General features: G+C 38.6%; 1 long non-coding RNA gene across 1 annotated transcript in view; it reads left to right on the top strand.

Annotated features, from left to right (window-relative positions):
- LOC102140847 (uncharacterized) overlaps window positions 1-25099 on the top strand; it is a 423938-nt gene that overhangs the window by 100102 nt on the left and 298737 nt on the right. The window lies entirely within an intron of this gene.

Raw genomic sequence — 25099 nt, 5'->3', positions numbered from 1 at the left:
TCTTTTTTTCTCTCTGTCATTAGTCTTTGCTTCTCTTTATGGGCTTTTTTTCTCTCTTTTTTTCCCCCCTTTCAGACTGGTTATCTCAACAGATTGGCACTATTACAGTAAATTCTGGACTTAAATCATCTCAACTTTCCCCACAGAAGAACTGGCTTAAATGAATTTAGAGGCTTATTTGCCTCGCATGTCAAGAACTACAGATAGAGGCAATTGCTAGAGTTGAATTGGTAGCTCTAATATGCCAAGAAAGCATTTCAGTGGTTCGCTCCTACATTTGTTTAAGCTGGTGATGGTTTTTTTTTGATACTTGAAGGTGAAATGATATTGCAACTGATTCAATTGAACAACTGAAGGACAACTGAAGTCATTGTTCCAGGGCTGGGCAATTGACTTACGTCAGGTTAGACAGAGGCCTTCCCTGAGAATATTTGAAAGTGAACTGGTAAAGAAAAATTTTCCTTCCTATTACATGGCTACCCCTAACTGCAAGAGAGGCTAACAAATTAGCGTTTAGCTTTCCAGGCTTGAGGGCAGAAGAAGATGTTGTAGCTATTACTAATATCTACAATTATGCAGTTCTCCTCTACTTCAAGGAACACTTCCTTACTCCATGAAGTTAAGTGTGGTCATGTGGGTAGTTTTTCCCAACATGGCATATGTAACATGTGTCATTTTCAAGCCAAAGCATTCAGGATCCATTGTATGGGTCTCTATGCTCCCGTCCACACCACAGCAAGCACAGAAATGAAGCTTACTATGAGGATGCTGCCAAACTGAAGCAACCTCTATCACTGAGCCCTAGTATGGGAGACAACTGTGTGGAAGAGTTGCCTGGCCTTCTAGTGGATGTGCATAGATAGGAAATAAAGCTGTTTTAAAAAAAAGTCATTAACATTCAGGGTTGTTATCACAGCATACCTTCACCTATCCTGAGTAATAGAGAAAGCAAAGGAAAGGAAAATGGGGTTGGAAAAAAGAATTGTGTGAGTCAACTTGCAGCATCTGCCAAAGGTGGGTCATGAGATTCTTAATTAAACCACATGTTAGAGTGAAGTGGAGGTGGAGGAATGGGTAACAGAGACAGGACTACAAAGATATTGCTGTGAGCCTAACTACTACTATATACTTGGGTCTACTGCAGTTGTCAGAAGAATTCTCCTTTACATTCATTAAGAAAATATTAAGCATCATTCCATGTACTTTTTAGGTACTGCAGACATCATGGACAATAAGGTAGATATGGCCTTTGCTCTCATAGATTTTCCAGCAGGGAATCCTGCTATTGTCTCAAAAATGCAAAGTGCTATTGGAACCTATAACAGATGGATTCATATAGGCTACAAGATCAGGGAATGCTTTCTAGAGGAAAAGATATTTAGACTGAAGTCCGATAAATGAGAATGTATTAGCTAGTTTAATAGGTAGTAATGGGAGATTTCTGTAGGTAGAGAAAATAGTAAGGGCTCAGCCCCAACTGAGAAACTTCATGGCATATTCAGGAACCACAGGCAGACTAGTAGGGACAGAACATAGGAAATTCAGGGAAAAGAAGAATGCTTCTAGGTCAGTTGTAGTACTTGATTCATTTGGATATTTTCGTCACCGTATTACTCATTCATTAAGTTTCCTACTCCTAAACTCTATGTTTAGTTTCCCCTTTCCCTGGTAAATCCGTAAGAACCTAGGTGCACACACTTTCCTTTGTCCTGATGCTCAGAATGTATTTAACCCTAAGCTGCTTGCCAGTTTCTTCATTATAACCCTTCTACCTCCTTTTCTATTCTTTATTTTCCTCTTGAACTAGCACAATAGTCTGTGCAGGTCCTTGAGTGACATCCCCTCTGGTGAATCCAACTAAAAATTCATGCTCATTTCTGAGAAATTCCAGTCCACTGAGGTTTTATTCAGGGGATCCTATGGAGCCTGCTAGGAATAGCTCTCACTACCTGTGTTGCTGAATGATTATTGGCTGTCCCTGTTTGTTTTTTTGGCTAGATCCCTTAATCCTTTCAACTTCACTGTGTTGAATCCAATAGTCCTGGATGGCTGTATTCTTTCAACCCTTTTCTCACAATGCCAAATTCAATAATATCACCTGGCAGAGCCGAACTGCCTCTGAGGTTGTTTGGGTTTCTTTCATTTCATAGCACATTACTGCATCTGTTTGTCTGATTTCTTGTGAAGAATTTAATACCAGCTCTAATCTGAATTTTGCAAATAAAATTGACTGAATTCAAATTCCTTGTGTGTAACAAATACCATCACCCTGCTAAATTGGTATTTATACCAGTAAATATAAACTCAGATGCCTTTGGTTAGGCTGAGTGCAATAATATTAGAACCTTCACCTGATACATAAACTAGAGAACTGAAATTGAAAAGCAAAACTATGAGCTGAGTGAGACAAACACTAATAAACAACTCTTCAGATTCCCTCTACTTCACCTCACGGATCTAAGTAAGAAAATAGCCAATAATATATTACTGACATTTTCTACATAGCATTTCATGGATTGATTTGGCTAATTGATTGACACATAATTGGCTTGTTTGAAGAGAAGCAGTGGCATGCAATTGGATCATAGTCTCTGTTTCACCAGGGGGTGGAGAGAATTAGATAGTTCAGTTCAGAAAGAAAAAGAGCCAGAGCCCAAATGTTATACTGTTATACTTACAGAATTAAAGTATTTGGAAAATGACATATAATGAAGTCCCAAGCCTTGTGTCTAGTTGTAAGAGATCTTAAGATGGAAGGCCTATTTTCAGCAGTACTTCTGCCATTTGATCATGTTAATATTATCAGAGAAGGACATTCTGAATATTCATTATTTGGTCCAACTATTGAAGAAAGTTTTCACTCTGCTTACCAAAAAAGTATTACTTTTTTTTTTTTTTTGGGGGGGGGTTCTCCTTATTTTGAAACAGTGGATTTCAAACTCATTTCCACAAAATCCAAATGCCTTTCATTGCCCCCAGTGCCCCTTCCATTGTTTAAAAGATTTTTAAAGGAAGCCTCATATGAGCTGAATGAGACAAACACTAATAAACAACTCTTCAGACTCCCTCTACTTCACCTCACAGATCTAAGTCAGAAAATAGCCAATAATATATTACTGACATTTTCTACATAGCATTTCATGGATTGGTTTGGCTAATTGATTGACACATAATCGGTTTGTTTGAAGAGCTAGTAAAGGATGCTCTGCTGGAGTGGGGTGATAGGTCCAGGAACCCCACGTACACAGTCTCCTTGCCCTTCTGTTCCTGCGGTGGCTCCTAAAGTGTTCCCTGGCACCCCCAATATATTGGGAAGCACAGTTTGAAAACTGCATTTTTTAAAAAGAAGAATATAAACAATTATCTCTTGTAATTAATGGGAACTTCCTTTCTTGTAGTTTGGGTAGATTATCTGTGTTTTGAATCCCCACCACTGGCTAGAATGCTAAAAATGTATTTTGGACTTCCTGGACAATGTGTTTTAGTGATGTTGGAACATAAGTTGGATTTCAGTATTATGTCTTGCTCTTCAAGGGCTGGTCAAGTTTTCCTGAGACATGTTTACCAGAAAGAGCCAAAGGCGTAGTAGCAGTTAAAACATGACATATTGAAAACCAAAGAAAACTCAAAACAGCAAATGTCAAGTTATTGATTGAGTCTTGAAATGCATGTGTATGTCTTTTGTCTAAATTTTGAAAATAAAGTGAAGGGAAAGAAGAAGAAAATTTCCCAAAACCTCAAAGTTTTTCCTCCTGTATCAATCAAGGCCATTTTTACCCAAGTATTAAAGAATTCAAAATACTAGCAAGTTTCCATGTGTCCAAGATGTAAACTGGGTTCTCATTTTGTATAATAACCTGAATACACCCCCACTTAAAAATATGAATAAAATTCTTCAATGTGTATCATTGGTAGAGATCTCATCCTATGTTGGGTTGTGGGGAGGGCTGTATTAAAAGTCTGGAGAAACAATGCAGGACTATACTTTTTATTCCTCTCTTGCATTTTTCCTCCTCTCAAAACATAAGCAGAGCTGTTTGGAGGATTATATTAGGTGAATAAGCCTTTTTTTTTCTTTTGAAACCTAGGATACCCCTAGGTATTTATTATCCAACTGTACCAGAACCTTGACATCATGGTAAGAAAGGTCCCTTGACTTTATGACTTCATTAACTTAATGCCTAATGAAGTGGATTAATATGTTTGGCAACTATTATGTTTTGTTAAGCACTAAACACAGAAGCATCAAAATCCTATTTAGCTTTATAAGTAATGGCATAGCTGTTCTTTTTCCCAGCTGCAAACCTATGATTATCTTTTAAACATTCCACCTCAGAATATATTCCAATATGGTAACTTTCTTTCTTTCTTTATGGTGCTGGAGAGATTTTCAGCAGTCTCAGAAGGCTAATCAACTTTCTCTGCATGAATGAACTTAATCTTCTTACATTTTAAGCTTATTCCATTCTAGGAAAAATCTATGTTTCCTATCTACCTCCCATTTGAACCTGTAAGAAAGTTACGACCTTGCTAACACAAAAAGTTTTTCTCAAGTTGAGTGTTTTTGGTGAATTAAGTAAAAGAATTGGAGGCAATAAAAACAAATTTGTATTTTGGTTCATTCATTCAACAGTATTTATTGAACACCTTTTATATACATGATCATGTGTTAAGTACAACATTAAGATGTAAGACTTATTTTAAAGGGCATTTTATACCAACAGATAATTTATTAAAACTTTTCCTTTCCCACTGTCTTGGTCTGTTTGTGCTGCTATAACAAAATAGCAGAGTCTGGGTCCCTTATAAAGAATAGAAATTTATTTTCTCACAGTTCTGGAAGCTGGGAAGTCCAAGATCAAGGCCCAGGCAGGTGCTGTGTCTGGAAAAGTCTTGTTTCTCATAGATGGTGGTGTCTAGGTGTCCTCACGTGGTGTAAAGGATGAAAGGGCAAAAGGTGACAAAGGCTGTATTCTCACATGGTGGAAGAGCAGAAGTGCAAAAATAGCCTAACCTGACTCCCTTCAGCCCTTTCACAAGGCGTGAATCCACTCCTAAGGGCTCTGCTTAATCACTTCCCAAAAGGCCCTGCCTCTTATTACCACCACGATGGGGATTAAGTCTCAACACATGGATTCTGGGGGAACATTCAGATGATGGCACCAATTATGCACATGTGTTTTTGGTTTAGCACAGGAGATGTTGAATGGAATTCTAGATGAAATGGCTTAGCTATTATGAATAATCTTAAATTATTGCAAGATATTACCTTGCTGCTTCAAACATTTTCCTACTGTTTAAGTAAGAATCAGTTTATGGACCTGATGTCTCCTAATGCCAGAGAATGAAATACACTGGCTACAAGGCAGATATTTGACAGGTTTGACTTTCATGGTCATATGGATAGTTACAGTTGTGTTTGTTTTGATTGGTAAATGCCCCTGCCATCTGGATGTTACATATTTTGAATATACCCCTGACTCTGTATCATATTACTTGGATCAGGAGAGGCATAGGATTTATTTGAAAGGCTGTTGGGCCACTATTAATATAAAGCAATACTGTTTTACTTAAAAAAATTTTCTTTTAGAAGAATTTAGGGCAGCCATAGTTTTTGAATATCCAGAAGATATATAAAATATCACATTGAGAAAAAAGTAAACTGGGAAATTTTCCTTTGTACTATTTTCTTGGTCAGATTATTCTAAGAATTGATTTACTCTGTGTTGTCAGTGAAACCTCTCTCTTTATTCTCTCAGTCTCCATCTGTTCCTTTTTCATTAGCTTTTCTCACTCTGTTCTAGTGGGAAGGAAAATGAACTTGAAAACAAGAATGTTTGCCTCTCTGGGCCTCAGTTTCTTCATCTATAGAATGAGTATGAATGTTACAGGTATGAATATTATAGACTGAAAACTCAGTCTTTGCAAGATTATAATTTCATCTTCCTTTTACAATAAGACTACTTTTAATCTCATGCCTAATACCACTTGGCTGAGTAAATTTAATCCTGGCACCTGAGTACTTCTATCTTTTGACTATCACTTTATGCTTATGAGCAACCAATTTAGAGTTTTAGCTCTCCTCCTCTTCTCCCCAGAATTGGTGGCAAGAAAGGTGTGCTTATGTGCGTTTAAGCATGATGAGGAGTGGCAGTAGAATAGAACTGCTTCTGGCTTTTGGTGTTAGCTTATTGTGTCTATCCCTGTTCACCAACCTTCAGACCCTTCTGTACCAGATTTCCATAGCCTTGGGCTGGCTCCACTTCGATTCTCAGTCCACTCTGGTATCTGTGTCCATTTGCTTCTCATCTTGACTACGAGGTCTCTTTGGTTCCACTCACACTCTCGGCTCCCTCTGTGGACACAGAAAGGTTTTGCCAAGCTACTGTTCATGGCTAGAATTGAAGCCTCAGCTTTTTCCTCCAATATTTTATTATGGAACATTTCCAACAAACCAAAAAGTTATAAGGATTTTACGCAGAACACCCATATACTTACCACTTTGATTCTATAGTTAACATTTTACTATACTTGCTTTGTCAAATATCCATTCATTTCTTTGTCCCTCTTTGGTAAGCAGAACATTGGCCCCCCGAATGATGTCCATGTCCTAATTTCTGGAAGCTGTAAATATGCTACCTAACATGACAAAAGAGACTTTATAGATGTGATAACCTTAAGGACTTTAAGATGGGAAGATTATCCTGTATTATTCCTTTGGATTCACTGTAATCATAAGGATCCTTATACGAGTTGGAGTAAGCGAGACAGCAGTGGCAGCAGAGTCAGAGGTTTGAAGATGCTGTGCTACTGGCTTTGCAGATGGAGGAAGGAGTCATGAACCAAAGAATGTGGGCAGCCTCTAGAAGCTGGAAGAGGTAAGAAATGGATTGCCCATGAACCTCCAGAAGGGATACAACCCTGCTCATACCTTGATTACTCTCTAAGTGAAATTCATTTCAGACTTCTGATCTCCACAACAGTTAAATAATAACTTGGTGTTGTTTTAAACCACTCAATTTTCTTATTGCTGCTATAAGAAATTACCATTTCTTATAGTAAATGGTAATTTCTTATAGCAGCAATAAGAAACTAACACATCTTCTATCCATCCATTCTTCAGCTCATCTTTAAAAAATTTTATATGTAATACATTTGAAAGTAAGTTGCAGGCACCAGGATACTTCTCCTCTCAGGACTTTAGTACATCTGTCATCAATGAGTTCTGTATTTGTTGATATATCTTTTTTCTCTTGAGGTATATTAATATACAATTAAATGAACAAATGTTTAGTGTACTTTTTCATAAATTCCAAGAAAACACTTAAATGTGCAGCCAAAAACTCCAATGAAGATAGGGAATCTAATAATCAGTCCAGGAAGTTCCCTCTGTCCCCTCCCAGTAAACCCAAACTCCTAATCCTGGGTAACTACTGTTCTTACTTTTTGCCTCTTATATAAATGGAACTGTGTAGTATGTATTCTTTTATGTAAGGCTTCTTTCTTGCAGCATATTTTTGAGGTTCATCCACATTCTTACATTTATCAGGAGTGTGTTCCTTTTCATTGCTGAGTAGTATTATATTACATGAATATATCACATTTTCTTTTTTTTTTAAATTTATTTATTATTATTATACTTTAAGTTGTAGGGTACATGTGCATAACGTGCAGGTTTGTTACATATGTATACTTGTGCCATGTTGCTGTGCTGCACCCATCAACTCGTCATTTACATCAGGTATAACTCCCAATGCAATCCCTCCCCCCTCCCCGCTCCCCATGATAGGCCCCGGTGTGTGATGTTCCCCTTCCTGAGTCCAAGTGATCTCATTGTTCAGTTCCCACCTATGAGTGAGAACATGCAGTGTTTGGTTTTCTGTTCTTGTGATAGTTTGCTAAGAATGATGGTTTCCAGCTGCATCCATGTCCCTACAAAGGACACAAACTCATCCTTTTTGATGGCTGCATAGTATTCCATGGTGTATATGTGCCACATTTTCTTAATCCAATCTGTCACTGATGGACATTTGGGTTGATTCCAAGTCTTTGCTATTGTGAATAGTGCTGCAATAAACATCCGTGTGCATGTGTCTTTATAGCAGCATAATTCATAATCCTTTGGGTATATCCCCAGTAATGGGATGGCTGGGTCATATGGTACATCTAGTTCTAGATCCTTGAGGAATCGCCATACTGTTTTCCATAATGGTTGAACTAGTTTACAATCCCACCAACAGTGTAAAAGCGTTCCTATTTCTCCACATCCTCTCCAACACCTGTTGTTTCCTGACTTTTTAATGATCGCCATTCTAACTGGTGTGAGATGGTATCTCATTGTGGTTTTGATTTGCATTTCTCTGATGGCCAGTGATGATGAGCATTTTTTCATGTGTCTGTTGGCTGTATGAATGTCTTCTTTTGAGAAATGTCTGTTCATATCCTTTGCCCACTTTTTGATGGGGTTGTTTGTTTTTTTCTTGTAAATTTGTTTGAGTTCTTTGTAGGTTCTGGATATTAGCCCTTTGTCAGATGAGTAGATTGCAAAAATTTTCTCCCATTCTGTAGGTTGCCTGTTCACTCTGATGGTAGTTTCTTTTGCTGTGCAGAAGCTCTTTAGTTTAATGAGATCCCATTTGTCAATTTTGGCTTTTGCTGCCGTTGCTTTTGGTGTTTTAGACATGAAGTCTTTGCCCATGCCTATGTCCTGAATGGTACTACCTAGGTTTTCCTCTAGGATTTTTATGGTATTAGGTCTAACATTTAAGTCTCTAATCCATCTTGAATTAATTTTCGTATAAGGAGTAAGGAAAGGATCCAGTTTCAGCTTTCTACTTATGGCTAGCCAATTTTCCCAGCACCATTTATTAAATAGGAAATCCTTTCCCCATTTCTTGTTTCTCTCAGGTTTGTCAAAGATCAGATGGCTGTAGATGTGTGGTATTATTTCTGAGGACTCTGTTCTGTTCCATTGGTCTATATCTCTGTTTTGGTACCAGTACCATGCTGTTTTGGTTACTGTAGCCTTGTAGTATAGTTTGAAGTCAGGTAGCGTGATGCCTCCAGCTTTGTTCTTTTGACTTAGGATTGTCTTGGAGATGCGGGCTCTTTTTTGGTTCCATATGAACTTTAAAGCAGTTTTTTCCAGTTCTGTGAAGAAACTCATTGGTAGCTTGATGGGGATGGCATTGAATCTATAAATAACCTTGGGCAGTATGGCCATTTTCACGATATTGATTCTTCCTATCCATGAGCATGGTATGTTCTTCCATTTGTTTGTGTCCTCTTTTATTTCACTGAGCAGTGGTTTGTAGTTCTCCTTGAAGAGGTCCTTTACATCCCTTGTAAGTTGGATTCCTAGGTATTTTATTCTCTTTGAAGCAATTGTGAATGGAAGTTCATTCCTGATTTGGCTCTCTGTTTGTCTGTTACTGGTGTATAAGAATGCTTGTGATTTTTGCACATTAGTTTTGTATCCTGAGACTTTGCTGAAGGTGCTTATCAGCTTAAGGAGATTTTGGGCTGAGACAATGGGGTTTTCTAAATATACAATCATGTCATCTGCAAACAGGGACAATTTGACTTCTTCTTTTCCTAACTGAATACCCTTGATTTCTTTCTCTTGCCTAATTGCCCTAGCCAGAACTTCCAACACTATGTTGAATAGGAGTGGTGAGAGAGGGCATCCCTGTCTTGTGCCAGTTTTCAAAGGGAATTTTTCCAGTTTTTGCCCATTCAGTATGATATTGGCTGTGGGTTTGTCCTAAATAGCTCTTATTATTTTGAGGTACGTTCCTTCAATACCGAATTTATGGAGAGTTTTTAGCATGAAGGGCTGTTGAATTTTGTCAAAAGCCTTTTCTGCATCTATTGAGATAATCATGTGGTTCTTGTCTTTGGTTCTGTTTATATGCTGGATTATGTTTATTGATTTGCGAATGTTGAACCAGCCTTGCATCCCAGGGATGAAGCCCACTTGATCATGGTGGATAAGCTTTTTGATGTGTTGCTGAATCCGGTTTGCCAGTCTTTTATTGAGGATTTTTGCATCGATGTTCATTAGGGATATTGGTCTAAAATTCTCTTTTTTTGTTGTGTCTCTGCCAGGCTTTGGTATCAGGATGATGTTGGCCTCATAAAATGAGTGAGGGAGGATTCCCTCTTTTTCTATTGATTGGAATAGTTTCAGAAGAAATGGTACCAACTCCTCCTTGTACCTCTGGTAGAATTCAGCTGTGAATCCATCTGGTCCTGGACTTTTTTTGGTTGGTAGGCTATTAATTATTGCCTCAATTTCAGAGCCTGCTATTGGTCTATTCAGGGATTCAACTTCTTCCTGGTTTAGTCTTGGAAGAGTGTAAGTGTCCAGGAAATTATCCATTTCTTCTAGATTTTCCAGTTTATTTGCGTAGAGGTGTTTATAGTATTCTCTGATGGTAGTTTGTATTTCTGTGGGGTCGGTGGTGATATCCCCTTTATCATTTTTAATTGCGTCAATTTGATTCTTCTCTCTTTTCTTCTTTATTAGTCTTGCTAGTGGTCTGTCAATTTTGTTGATCTTTTCAAAAAACCAGCTCCTGGATTCATTGATTTTTTGGAGGGTTTTTTGTGTCTCTATCTCCTTCAGTTCTGCTCTGATCTTAGTTATTTCTTGCCTTCTGCTAGCTTTCGAATGTGTTTGCTCTAGCTTCTCTAGTTCTTTCAATTGCGATGTTAGGGTGTCAATTTTAGATCTTTCCTGCTTTCTCTTGTGGGCATTTAGTGCTATAAATTTCCCTCTACACACTGATTTAAATGTGTCCCAGAGATTCTGGTATGTTGTATCTTTGTTCTCATTGGTTTCAAAGAACATCTTTATTTCTGCCTTCATTTCGTTATGTACCCAGTAGTCATTCAGGAGCAGGTTGTTCAGTTTCCATGTAGTTGAGCGGTTTTGATTGAGTTTCTTAGTCCTGAGTTCTAGTTTGATTGCACTGTGGTCTGAGAGACAGTTTGTTATAATTTCTGTTCTTGTACATTTGCTGAGGAGTGCTTTACTTCCAATTACGTGGTCAATTTTGGAGTCAGTACGATGTGGTGCTGAGAAGAATGTATATTCTGTTGATTTGGGGTGGAGAGTTCTATAGATGTCTATTAGGTCTGCTTGCTGCAGAGATGAGTTCAATTCCTGGATATCCTTGTTAACTTTCTGTCTCGTTGATCTGTCTAATGTTGACAGTGGAGTGTTGAAGTCTCCCATTATTATTGTATGGGAGTCTAAGTCTCTTTGTAAGTCTCTAAGGACTTGCTTTATGAATCTGGGTGCTCCTGTATTGGGTGCATATATATTTAGGATAGGTAGGTTTCTTGATGAATTGATCCCTTTACCATTATGTAATGGCCTTCTTTGTCTCTTTTGATCTTTGATGGTTTAAAGTCTATTTTATCAGAGACTAGTATTGTAACCCCCGCTTTTTTTTGTTCTCCATTTGCTTGGTAAATCTTCCTCCATCCCTTTATTTTGAGCCTATGTATGTCTCTGCGTGTGAGATGGGTCTCCTGAATACAGCAGACTGATGGGTCTTGACTCTTTATCCAGTTTGACAGTCTGTGTCTTTTAATTGGAGCATTTAGTCCATTTACATTTAAGGTTAAGATTGTTATGTGTGAACTTGATCCTGCCATTATGATATTAACTGGTTATTTTGCTCATTAGTTGATGCAGTTTCTTCCTAGCCTCGATGGTCTTTACATGTTGGCATGTTTTTGCAATGGCTGGTACCGGTTGTTCCTTTCCATGTTTAGTGCTTCCTTCAGGGTCTCTTGTAAGGCAGGCCTAGTGGTGACAAAATCTCTAAGCATTTGCTTATCTGTAAAGGATTTTATTTCTCCTTCACTTATGAAACTTAGTTTGGCTGGATATGAAATTCTGGGTTTAAAATTCTTTTCTCTAAGAATGCTGAATATTGTCCTCCACTCTCTTCTGGCTTGGAGAGTTTCTGCTGAGAGATCTGCTGTTAGTCTGATGGGCTTCCCTTTGTGGGTAACCCGTCCTTTCTCTCTGGCTGCCCTTAAGATTTTTTCCTTCATTTCAACTCTGGTGAATCTGACAATTATGTGTCTTGGAGTTGCTCTTCTCGAGGAGTATCTTTGTGGCGTTCTCTGTATTTCCTGGATTTGAATGTTGGCCTGCCCTACTAGGTTGGGGAAGTTCTCCTGGATGATATCCTGAAGAGTGTTTTCCAACTTGGTTCCATTTTCCTCCTCACTTTCAGGCACCCCAATCAGACGTAGATTTGGTCTTTTTACATAATCCCATACTTCTTGCAGGCTTTGTTCATTTCTTTTTCTTCTTTTTTCTTTTGGTTTCTCTTCTCGCTTCATTTCATTCATTTGATCCTCAATCGCTGATACTCTTTCTTCCAGTTGATCGAGTCAGTTACTGAAGCTTGTGCATTTGTCACGTATTTCCCGTGTCATGGTTTTCATCTCTTTCATTTCGTTTAGGACCTACTCTGCATTAATTAGCCATCAATTCTTCCAGTTTTTTTTCAAGATTTTTAGTTTCTTTGCGCTGGGTACGTAATTCCTCCTTTAGCTCTGAGAAATTTGATGGACTGAAGCCTTCTCTCATCTTGTCAAAGTCATTCTCCGTCCAGCTTTGATCCGTTGCTGGCGATGAGCTGCGTTCCTTTGCCGGGGGAGATGCGCTCTTATTTTTTGAATTTCCAGCTTTTCTGCCCTGCTTTTTCCCCATCTTTGTGGTTTTATCTGCCTCTGGTCTTTGATGATGGTGATGTACCGATGGGGTTTTGGTGTAGGTGTCCTTCCTGTTTGATAGTTTTCCTTCTAACAGTCAGGACCCTCAGCTGTAGGTCTGTTGGAGATTGCTTGAGGTCCACTCCAGACCCTGTTTGCCTGGGTATCAGCAGCAGAGGCTGCAGAAGATAGAATATTTCTGAACAGCGAGTGTACCTGTCTCATTCTTGCTTTGGAAGCTTCCTCTCAGGGGTGTACTCCACCCTGTGAGGTGTAGGGTGTCAGACTGCCCCTGGTGGGGTATGTCTCCCAGTTAGGCTACTCAGGGGTCAGGGACCCACTTGAGCAGGGAGTCTGTCCCTTCTCAGATCTCAACCTCCGTGTTGGGAGATCCACTGCTCTCTTCAAAGCTGTCAGACAGAGTCGTTTGCGTCTGCAGAGGTTTCGGCTGAGTTTGTTATTGTTTACTGTGCCCTGTCCCCAGAGGTGGAGTCTACAGAGACAGGCAGGTTCCCTTGAGCTGCTGTGAGCTCCACCCAGTTCGAGCTTCCCAGTGGCTTTGTTTACCTACTTAAGCCTCAGCAATGGCGGGCGCCCCTCCCCCAGCCTCGCTGCTGCCTTGCCGGTAGATCACAGACTGCTGTGCTAGCAATGAGGGAGGCTCCGTGGGTGTGGGACCCTCCCGGCCAGGTGTGGGATATGATCTCCTGGTGTGCCTGTTTGCTTAAAGCGCAGTATTGGGGTGAGAGTTACCCGATTTTCCAGGTGTTGTGTGTCTCAGTTCCCCTGGCTAGGAAAAGGGATTCCCTTCCCCCTTGCGCTTCCCAGGTGAGGCAATGCCTCGCCCTGCTTCAGCTCTCGCTGGTCGGGCTGCAGCAGCTGACCAGCACCGATCGTCCGGCACTCCCCAGTGAGATGAACCCAGTACCTCAGTTGAAAATGCAGAAATCACCGGTCTTCTGTGTCGCTCGCGCTGGGAGTTGGAGACTGGAGCTGTTCCTATTCGACCATCTTGCTCCAAACCCCCATCACATTGTCTTATCCATTTTCCAGTTGGTGGACACCTAGGTTGTTTCCAGGTTGCAGTTATTATGAAATATAAATGATATGCACATTTTTGTTCAGTTTTTTTTGTGGACATATGGTCTCATTTTCTTGGCTAAATATTTAGAAGAGAAACTTACAGGCGATAGTTTTGTTTTATAAGCGACTACTAGAACTTTTTCTGACACAGTTGTGCAATTTTACTTAGTTGCTGTACATTTTCATCGACATTTGATGTTGGCAGTCCTTTTAATTTTTGCTATTGTGTATTTTTTTTCATTGGTGACTGATGATGTTTGCCAGGCTTTGGCTGTTGAAAAGCCCAGCTTCTTGTAAATGTAACATTTTGTCTATTTTGAAATTCAAGTGGCTCTTTTATCCTTATACAAGGGTAGAGTTGTATGGTACTATACCAAAAAAAAAAAAAGTGAGGTCTAAGGGAATCAGTCCTCAGTTAATAGCTCTGAGTTCTTTTCTACTAAAAATATCTATTCTCCCCAACTCAGGTTCGCTGTGGGGAGGAAATAAGATGATGATTGAAATAAAAGCTATTATTATTTCAGTCTTACTAAAATAAGGGGTAAGGTTTTTTTCTTTTGGAAAATATCTCAAACATATACTGTGTTACCATTTCTTGATCTTGATTTGGGAAGCATTTCAGTTACTGTAAATGGAGAAAGAAAGGAAAACAATCAATATAAGAGACCATTAGATGGTTAAAACTGTCAACTTTTTAAAAGTAAAATTTAGAAGCATGTCAGAACAGCTTAACTGAAGGAGACAATGTTAGCATGTTCTACAGAGATCCATGTATTGTTCAGATATGGGTGCCTGCATATTTATCAAAATCCTCTAAGACTTCAACTTTTGAAGGAATACACTAGTTTTAGATTTCAATCATTTAACTAAGATCCCGTTCAAACGAGGGAACAGTTTTGTTATATCGTCAGTACTGAACACATGGTTTCTCTTTTTCTTTTTTTATTCTCTTTGTATCTAGATTTGTCATGACCCTTCTGTACTACAGAAACTCAGCTCCAGGCAAAGTTTTACAGCACAAAGTGTTCACAAACCAATTCTATCTCCTGCCAAAGTGAAGAAAAATCTGATTTTTAGAGAGAAAAATATCTATATCTATCTCCCTGGAGGGAGAATAATGCATTAGAAAGAATAGAAAGATGTTTTGTTTCCTCTCCTTCTCTGACCCCCTCCTGTTTTTGTCTCAGCTTCTCTTTGGACGCAACAGGGCTTTTTCCTTAAACAACAAACACTCCGATTCCAAAAGGCCAGCCTCCAGCTTCTCGGTTTAAAGAAATACTTCACATGTGGAGGCAATAGGGGAGCCAGTATTGTAATCTTTTCCAAAATGCTTAAAGGAAAATGAACTGTGCATACCAGGAGAGTTTTTACCATGATTTCAAATCGTTAGATCCCACTGCTCTGCTTTGAGGCCTATGGTCTCACTTCTTCGGTAGTGATTTGAAAGTTTTTGGTTAACTTTACGTGTGTACTCTGAGAACTCTGTGTAATGTGGGCCAATGCTACAGTTTAGCTCATGAAATACATATCCTATTTTTAGTGTCTTCTGTCACTTTCTGAAAATCTCTTCTCAGCTAAAAAATTCTGACTTTTGATCAATAGTGCATTTCTTAACCTTTCAGACTTGACTTATTCCTGAGTTGTGCATATTTAATTGGGTTGGGTTTGTATATGTGTATGTGGGGTTGAGGGTGGGGTAGCAGCTGGAAAGATATAAGCTTTTCTCTTTCAATTATTTTTAGGCTATTAAAGATGACTGAATGAACCATTTAAAAATTTCAAGAGGGTAGACCTATTAAAAATAAGTGACCTTGTGCTTAAGCCAATTGATTAAAATTTTAAAATTGGGTACTGAGTATCAATGCTAAATATTCTCCCTGCAGTTTGAGAGCCTTCTGCCAGACAAATGCATTGTGCAATAGTCTGGTTTTTCTGGAAAGAAATGCCCAATTGAAGCCAAATTAGAAATATCAAAATGTAAAACTTCTAAGAATTCAATATTTCTGTTGTTAATGTGAAATCACAAACTAAAGTTGTACAGATGCTCTATAGATGCCTGTAGGTAAATCAATATATAAAATAGTATAAGTGACTTCTGAATTAAAAAATCTCTGCATTGAAGTAGTAATTGTTCTATCATGTTTTTTATTTGACTCCTTATATGTAGTATCAGAAATAATCTATTATCTTAAAAGTACAGACCATATATTCTGTATTTTCTGACATTGTTCTAATTTCAACTATTCTGTTTAGTCTTCCCAATAGGTAAACTAGGATTTATTGGATTATGACATAGATGGTATATTGTGTTCAACTGAAAGAAAAAGAATGAAAATAGGAGAAATAAACTGCTTTCTGAGCTTTCAACTGTAAATCAAAATGCAATGGATCAGAGCAGAGAGATGCAGTCCCCCTTACAATGACTTTTTGGCCAAAGGGACATAAATTATTATTTGATTGAGAGTATTAATGTGTAGTGAGAAACTCTTCATAAACTCATGTTTGCAGTTAATACAAAACATTGTTTTTCTGTAAGTCTATTTGCCTTCTGGTTTTTGAGCTGCTGTTCTCCCAAAGGATAAAAATTTAATTTCAATCCGTTCAGGTGTCTACCTCCATTTCTTTCCCTAGGGAGATAGGGACAAGGTCCAGGGCCCCTTTGAAGACAGACTAGCATCTAATATCTCATGGATGAACACTCTGACTTCCCTTCCTAGACCTGAAAATGTCTCTAGTTGTCTGGGACAGGAAAATGTGTTCTTATAGGTTTATTTTCTGCTCAGTCTACTACTTTCTTGGTAGGACTCGTCCCTCCCCTCACAGAGCCTAGTTTATTGAAACTCAAAGAAAAAGACTCCTTTTCTCTGGCCTTCTGCACTGTCATCCTTTTTCCAGGGGCAGTTACTACAGCATGCCTAACTTCTTGAATGGAGGAGACCTTAGGGATGCCAGAAAATATTGGGGGAAAAATTCACTTGTTAAATCACCTTGCAGTTTGTATAGAGAATGTATCAGCAGGTTGCTATGGGAGTGGTGTGGAGATGACAGAGGTGGGAAGTACAGGTCCCTGGGTCTGCGCATGGATAGACTGCCAGGACAAAGACAAACAACGCCCATGGGACCCCTTCTGCTAACCTTAGCAGTTATAGCTTTAAAAACATTTTTAATCTTACATTTTAAAATTTGTATTTCCTTCTTAATTGGTAAATAACAATGATACATATTTGTGGGTACAAAGTGATGGCTTGATACATGTATATATTGTGGATTGATCAAATCAGAGTAATTAGCATATCTATCACCTCAAATATTTATAATTTCTTTGTGGTGAGAACATTTAAAATCTTCTGTTTCAGCTATTTTGAAATATACATCATTATTAACTATTACCTTGCTGTGCAATAGAACACCAGCAATTACTCCTCCTGTCTAACTGGAACTTTGCACCCATTGGCCAATATCTTCTTTTCCCCTACACTTTCTGCCCACCAGCTTCTGGTAACCACCACTGTATTCTCTATTTCTGTGAGTCAGACTTTATCATAGGGATAGACACAACATCCTATCTGAACCTGCTGCTATTAACCATTTAAAGCACAGAACTAACTTCTTCTCTTCTGGTTTTACCGTCACAAGCTACCTTCAGAACACTTCACTTTCCGCATGCCTTGCATTCAGGGAGAGTGAGCTGGTCAGAACTATGTAAGTATTTACCCCACAAGATGAATTCTGTTTTTATTTTAAGTGTACATATTGTTTTTCTACTTTATATTAACACCCTCCCTTAGCACTCATATATTTCATGTTTTTTATTTCCTCTGCCTGTCCTCAATCTTCTGGGCTAAAAAACGATTCAGGAGCCTCCACATGCAATCCTATAGAGCACCAGGTGGAGAAAACACTAGTGTGGCTACTGCATTGATTCCTTGTGCACGTAAAGGGCAGGTCAGGGATTTTCTTAAGTCCTTTTCATGTTTATGCCACTGCAATCTCCTTGAACCAATCTTCACTGGCTTTAGATCACACCTCCTCACTCAGGACTTCATCCCCTTATTATGTTTACTTCAAACTTTCTGGAGATTTCCAACTGTCTCATATGAATTTATTAGTCATCCAATCAGTTACAACATGGCATATATCAAACTGCTTCCCTTGCCATGTACATTCATTCGATACAGGCAAACCTCAGAAATATTGCAGGTTTAGTTCCATACCACCATAGTAAAGCAAATATCGCAATAAAGCAAGTCAGGCAAATTTTTTGGGTTCCCTGTGCATATAAAAGTTATGTTTACATTGTATTATAGTCTATTAAGTGTGCAATAGCATTATGTTTAAAAATGTATGCGCCCGGCTGGGCGCGGTGGTTCACACCTGTAATCCCAGCACTTTGGGAGGCCCAGGCCAGTGGATCACGAGGTCAGGAGTTCGAGACCAGCCTGTTCAATATGGTGAAACCCCATCTCTACTAAAAAATACAAAAGTTAGCCTGGTATGGTGGCGCATGCCTGTAGTCCCAGCTACTCGGGAGTCTGAGGCAGGAGAATTGCTTGAACCCAGGAGTTGGAGGTTGCAGTGAACCAAGATTGCACCACTGCACTTCAGCCTGGGTGACACGGTGAAACTCCATCTCAAAAAAAAAAAAAAGTGTGTCCCCTAATTAAAAACTACTTTCCTCCTAACACATGCTAACAACCATCTGAATCTTCAGCAAGTCATCATCTTTTTGCTGGTCGGGGGGGGTCTTGCCTTGATGTTGATGGCTACTGACTAATCAGGGCTGTGGCAGCTGAAGGTTGGGGTGGCTGTGGCAATTTCCTAAAATAAGACAATAATGAAGTAAATTACATGAATTGACGCTTCCTTTCGTGAAAGATTTCTCTGTACTGTTGGAAAGCATTTTATACACAGTAGAACTTCTTTCAAAATTGGAGTCAATCCTCTCAAACCCTGCTGCTGCTTTATCAATTAAGTTTATATCATATTCTAAATCTTTTGTTGTCATTTTAACAATATTCACAGCATCTTCACCAAGAGTAGATTCCATCTCAGGAAACTTTCTCATCCATGAGAAGCAACTCCTTATCTGTTCAAGTTTTATCATGAGATTGCAATGCAGCAATCAATCATATCTTCAGGCTTTGCTTCCATTTCTAGTTCTCTTGCTATTTCTACAACATCAGCAGTTACTTTCTGGACTTAAGTCTTGAAACACTCAGTCATCCATGAGGATTGGAATCAACTTCTTCTAAACTCTTGTTAACACTGATATTTTGACCTCCTCCCATGAATCATGAATGTTTTTAATAGCAGCTCGAATGTTGAATCCTTTCCAGAAGGTTTTCAATTTACATTTCCCACATCTATTAGAGGAATCATTATCCAAGGTAGCTATCATCTTAGGAAATGCATTTCTTAAATAATAAAACTTGAAAGTAAAAATTACTCCTGATTTATGGGATGCAGAATGGATGCTGTGTTAGCAGGGATGAAAAAAATATTAATCTCCTTGTACATCTCCATCAGAGCTCTTGGGCGACCAGGTGCATTGTCAATAAACAGTAATATTTTCAAGAGAATCTTTTTTTCTGAGCAGTAGGTCTCAACATTGGGTTTGAAATAGTAAACCATGCTATAAACAGTTTGCTTCCATCTAGGCTTTGTTGTTCCATTTATAGAAGGAAACAGTAGATTTGGTGTAATTCTCAAGAACCCTAGGGTTTTCAGAATAGCAAATAAGCATTGGCTTCAAATAAAGTCACCAGCTGCTTTAGCCCCTAATAAAAGCTTATCCTTTGAAGCACTGAAACCAGGCATTGGCCTCTCCTCTCTAACTATGGAAGTCCTAGATGGCAACTTCCTCCAATATAAGGCTTTTTAATCTACATTAAAAAGCTATCCTTCATCAGTGATCTTAGCTATCTCCTGGATAACTCACTGCAGCTTCTCCACTAGCACTTGCTTTTTCACCTTTTACTGTACATTATGGAGACAGCTTGTTTTCTTAAACCTCATGAACCAACCTCTGCTAGCTTCAAACTTTTCTTCTTCAGCTTCCTCAACTGTCATCTTTGGTAGAATTGAAAAGGGTTAGGACCTTGCTCTGGATTAGACTTTGGCTTATAATAATTTTGCGGCTGGTTTGATCTATTATTCAGATCACTGAAGCTTTCTTCGTATTAGGAATAAGGCTGTTTCACTTATCATGCCTGTATTTACTGAAGTAGTGTATTTAATTCCCTTCATGAACTTTTCCTTTGCGTTGGCAACTTGGCTCACTGGTGCAAGTTTTCAGTCTATCTTGGCTTTAAACATACCTACTTCTCTAAGCTTAATCTTTTCTAGCTTCTGATTTAAAGTAAGAGACATGTGACTCTTCCTTTCATTTGAACACCTAGAGGTTATTACAGAGTTATTAACTGACCTAATTTAAATATTGTTGTATCTCAAATAATAGAAGGCCTGAGGAGAGGGAGAGAGAAAGAGGAATGACCAGCTGGTGAAGCAGTTCACACATACAACATGGATTGACTAAATTTGCTATCTCATTTGAGAAATGTTCATGGTGTCCAAAAACAATTACAACAGTAACATCAAAGATCACTGACCACAGATCACCATAACTGATAGAACAATAATGAAAAAAGTTTGAAATATTGCAATAATTACCAAAATGTGACACAGAGACATGAAGTGAGGACATGCTGTTGCAAAAATGGTGCTGATAGACTTGCTTGACACGGTTGCCATAGATCTTCAATTTGTAAAAACAAAAAATGCAAGATCTGTTAAGTGCAACAAAGTGAAGCTCAGTAAAACGAGTTATGTTTGTACATTATTTCACTGTTAATTTATATAAAACTGATATCTATTATTAATGCTAGCTAATGGTTTTGCAGTACTTATTATAAACTAGGCAATGTGTTAAGCACTCATGAACACCAATTAATTTGCTTCTCGTAAAAAGCCCTATGTTATGGGTTGAATAGTGTTTTCCCCAAAAAGATACAGTGAAGTCCCCATCCTTGGTGCCTCATAATGTGACCTTATTTGGAAATTGGGTCTTTACAGAGGTAATCAAGTTAAAATGAAGTCATTAGTTAAAATGAAGGATGGTCCCAATCCAATATGACTGGTATCCTTATAAAAAAGGCAAATCGGACATAGGGACAGACATGCAGAGAGAAGATGATATGTAGAGACAGAAACACAATGGGAATACGACGTGAGGATGAAAGCAGAGATTGGATCAATACATCGACAAGGTGATGATTGCCAGAAAACCACCAGGAGCTAGGAGCCAGGCATGAAACAGTTCTTACTTAAAGCCCTCAGAAGAAACCAATGCTGCCAACACCTTGATCTTGGACTTCCAGCCTCTAGAGTTGTGAAACAATACATTTTTGTTGTTTAAGCCATCCAGTTTTTGGTATTATGTATAACATCCCTAGGAAACTAATACACTCTATGAGAGAGGTACTATTATTGTTCCCATTTTGCAGCTGATGAGACTGAGGCACTGAGGAATTAAGAGAATTACTTACTTTGGTAAGTGACTCAAACCCAGGCACTCTGGCTGTAGTGTTTGTGCTCGTCTCTATTTTATTAAATTGCCTCTTGTCTTTTTTAGTTAAGAACCATTCCCTTCTTAGCACTTTTCGCAATCTTTTCACTGCCTTTCCTAGGTCTTCTTGCACATGTCACTTCCTCTGTAGTCTTCCTCTGGGTACTCTGGCCTTGACTTGCCCAGAGCTGCACTGTGTTTTGTGGGGCAGGCAAGAGATAGCCTCCTTCTGTGCTGTATCCCACTCTCTCAGAGGCCTCTGGATGTCTTTAGGGAAGTACCTCTTTAGGATTTTAATTATAGATTTGTTCCCAAGAATCTGGACACAAATCAGTAGGAAGGGGGCGTAGAACAAGGACAAATATGAGTACTGGCTAATATTAAAGTCTTTATTTTTCTTCACCCTGTTGAATGAAACTATAACTGGGTCATGTACATACATGTATGTCAGATATGCATATTTGTACATGGAGAAGGGCACACACATAAAAATACACAGTAGGTTGTTGAAAAAGAGATGTTAATGACAGAATGACAAGAAGAGCAAGTTATTAATGATACAGAAATTTTATTGGGATTTCTGCCCATTTATTTAAATCAGGAGAGTGTAGTCACAGAAGTGTATGAAAAGACAGTCAGTAAAATGCTAATGGTGACAACTGAAGGGTCATAGGATTTCAGGTGAATTTCTTCTTTCTGAATTTCTGGGGGATATAATTGTTTCTTCTCATAATAACATTGGTGGATCCCATAAAGAGCACAAAAATGATAAAGACAGTATTATTTCCTTTTTATTGGATTCATAAATTGAATGTACCACAAGATTTCTGAATCTCCTCCACATTATTTCTATAAAATATGATTTTTCTTTTTTTTTAAGAACATCTTGAAGATCAGAAATGTGGTGCACAGGGTAAGTGCTTAGAGAAGACTTGAAGAGGTGATATTAAATAAATGAGCACATGAAGAAAATGGAAATGCTATTAAAAAGTCACATTAGGCTCTCTCCTGTTTCTGTCATTTGGACAAGCTGAGTGACTCTGATATAGAGCAAGAACCTTCCTTCCCCAGCCCGTTCATTTCTGCTTGGCCATATGGATCATAATGACTGAGGCAGTCTGTTCAGGAACCTCTGCCCATGTTACTGGGCAACACACACTAGTCTCACAGAAAATGACTACTGGCAGGTTGTCATCAAAATAATAAGCCCATAGTCCAAAGGGAATAAAGTTGGTACTGTTAATAAACAGTTATAGTATTGTTTTATACACTGCAGCCTCTAGTATCTAAAAACCATCATGTAAATATTCTCCCAGGTTGGTATAAAGGGGTAGAGCATTCCCCATTTCTGTCTGTCTTTCAAGGTCAGTGAATTTTGTAGAATTCTTTGCCAAGTAGCTGCTGTGATATGAATAAATTTATGTGAAAATGAACTCAGCCAGCTAGTTATTGAACAAGATTTTTTTAATGGAATGTACTGACAGGAAAGAAGAAAAGGCAAACATAAAGGGTGAATAATAACCTAATGAAAAGAACTATTTTTTTTTCTTTAGTTCAGGGGAAACAGTAATCTATTTTTTAAAGACAAACTTTCAAAAGTCAAAGGGGAAGGAAGATGGAACTTCAACTCCAGTGAGATGAAGGAAATAAGTAAGGCATTTCCAAGGAGAAAGAATTACTGCATGGATATAAAACAGAAGTAAATATTTGCATGGTTTAATTTTTTTTTTCAGATACAGAGGAGCATGAACAGTGGTGCAACCCAAATAATGTACAAGACAGGTTTAACTGAAATCTTCCTGAGTTGTCTTCAGTACCTCTTTTAGTTGCAGGAAAAATAAGCTTTTTAAAAGTGCTGAAATTTTAAGGAAAATAAGTAGTTGTGCTTCAGGTGGATCATAAGGAGAAGAAAACACGCCACATAGTTATAGAGCCAGTCCCTGTTCCATCTAGTTTCTTCCAAAACTAAAGATGATAAATGCCAATATGTCAAACTAGAAATTGCATTGAATTTGTTTCACTAAATAGAACTTGGGTTTTGTAAGACTGGTGCAAGAATCTCTCTGATCCTTGATTCAGAGTTAAATGACTCCACAATGTGTGAGCTGACTAGCTGCTTACCTTCCTGTGGGCTCCTCTGCCTCAGGGCTTTGTACTTCCTTATTGTCTTCCCTATCTGTCTTGTATATTCCCAGATGGGAAACCTACTGCCTCCTCTCTCTCTCTCTCTCTCTCTCTCTCTCTCTCTCTCTCTCTCTGTTTCTCAGATACACACCCACCCACCCACCCACACACACACACACACACACACTCACTCACTCCACTCATGGATGGAGCATACTTTAGTAGAAATGTGGTGGTGCTTATGAAGATGGTGTTTGTGAGGCAGAAAACAGTAACTTCAGCATGAACCTAGGCACTCATGTTTCAAAATGCCTTTGACCATCCCCAACAAGTGCGTTTCTCCTGGTTTCTTGCTCCACTTGGTTGAGGTCTGTTTGTTCACATTCTTCTCATTTGCCTGCAGGCCTAGGAGCTCCCCTGCTTGGATCACCCCTTCAGATTCTTTTCCCTCGTTTAGATAGAGGCATTCGGTACTCCTCAACTTCTGTTCCTGACTGCTTCTCCCAGGAATTTTCACCTGAACTCAACCTCATGAGCTACAGAAGAAATGGTCCTTTAATTTAGTGCCTTCCAATTTAGAAAGTGAGAGTGAGTGTACATCCAAAGGTAAGATTTCTTAAGTACATGTTATTTTAGTTTGCTGTGTTTCACGTCAAGATGAGCTATCCAATAGCAATAGGAAGGCCATTCTTTAACAGAACTGTGGGTCCTCCTATTTCCACAGCTTTGTGGAGACTGAACAGCCATCTTCTCTGCCTTTCATTTTCTTGGAAAAACACACTGAAGCAGGTATCTTGGGTTCATGGAAAAGGTTAAGTGTGAGAGATAGGAGGAGATGAAAAGTGAAGAGACTGACCCATTCTCTATTATTTTCTAACTGAAAGCTGTGCTTATTACATATTTTAATTACTGTTATTTATCACTGTTCTTAAATTTCTAGGGATAAATTACATTAAATTTACTTTTACTTTACTAATATAACAGATTTATGATTTGGAGCTATGTAAGCCCTCCATGAGAAATATCACACCTCCTTAACAATGACCAAATTGGAAAAGCTAAAGAAAGGAAGGCAAGAGAAACATCTTAGATTTCTCTTTCTAGTTAGCAATCGGTCAAGTGAAAAGAGAATTGCTCAAAATATTTCACTGGAGAGGTGGGAATAATGTACTTTATAGACCGTTGTCTATGACCATTCTGTGTTAAAATTGCATCAATAGGCCAAGCCCCATCATGGAGATTTAACAGATGTTTGCTCATTTTTTCCCTATTCTAAATCAGAAACAATTACTCCAGGCTAGACCACCTGGATAGATGAGTGTATCATGAAAGTGCTTTCCCAGTAGGTGTTATTTATCAGTTTGGGGGATTCATATCCCAAATTTTGACAGGTGCTGAACTTTCAGGAATTAACTCACAGACTACTCTTTTGGCACGATAATACTGGATGTATTATTGTTTTCTTCAAGCATCAGTTTCCAAGTATTTTTTGAGTAGGATGCGAGTTCACTTTTTGGACTAGATTGTTGGACCTCAGAAATAAATTCCAGTTCCAAATCGTATTCATTTGAATGTTAATCTCTAGATAAG

This window comes from Macaca fascicularis, chromosome 9, assembly GCF_037993035.2.
Source record: "Macaca fascicularis isolate 582-1 chromosome 9, T2T-MFA8v1.1".
Lineage (NCBI taxonomy): Eukaryota > Metazoa > Chordata > Mammalia > Primates > Cercopithecidae > Macaca > Macaca fascicularis.
Note: the sequence above shows the minus strand (reverse complement) of the source record. Positions and strands in the feature narration are given on the sequence as shown.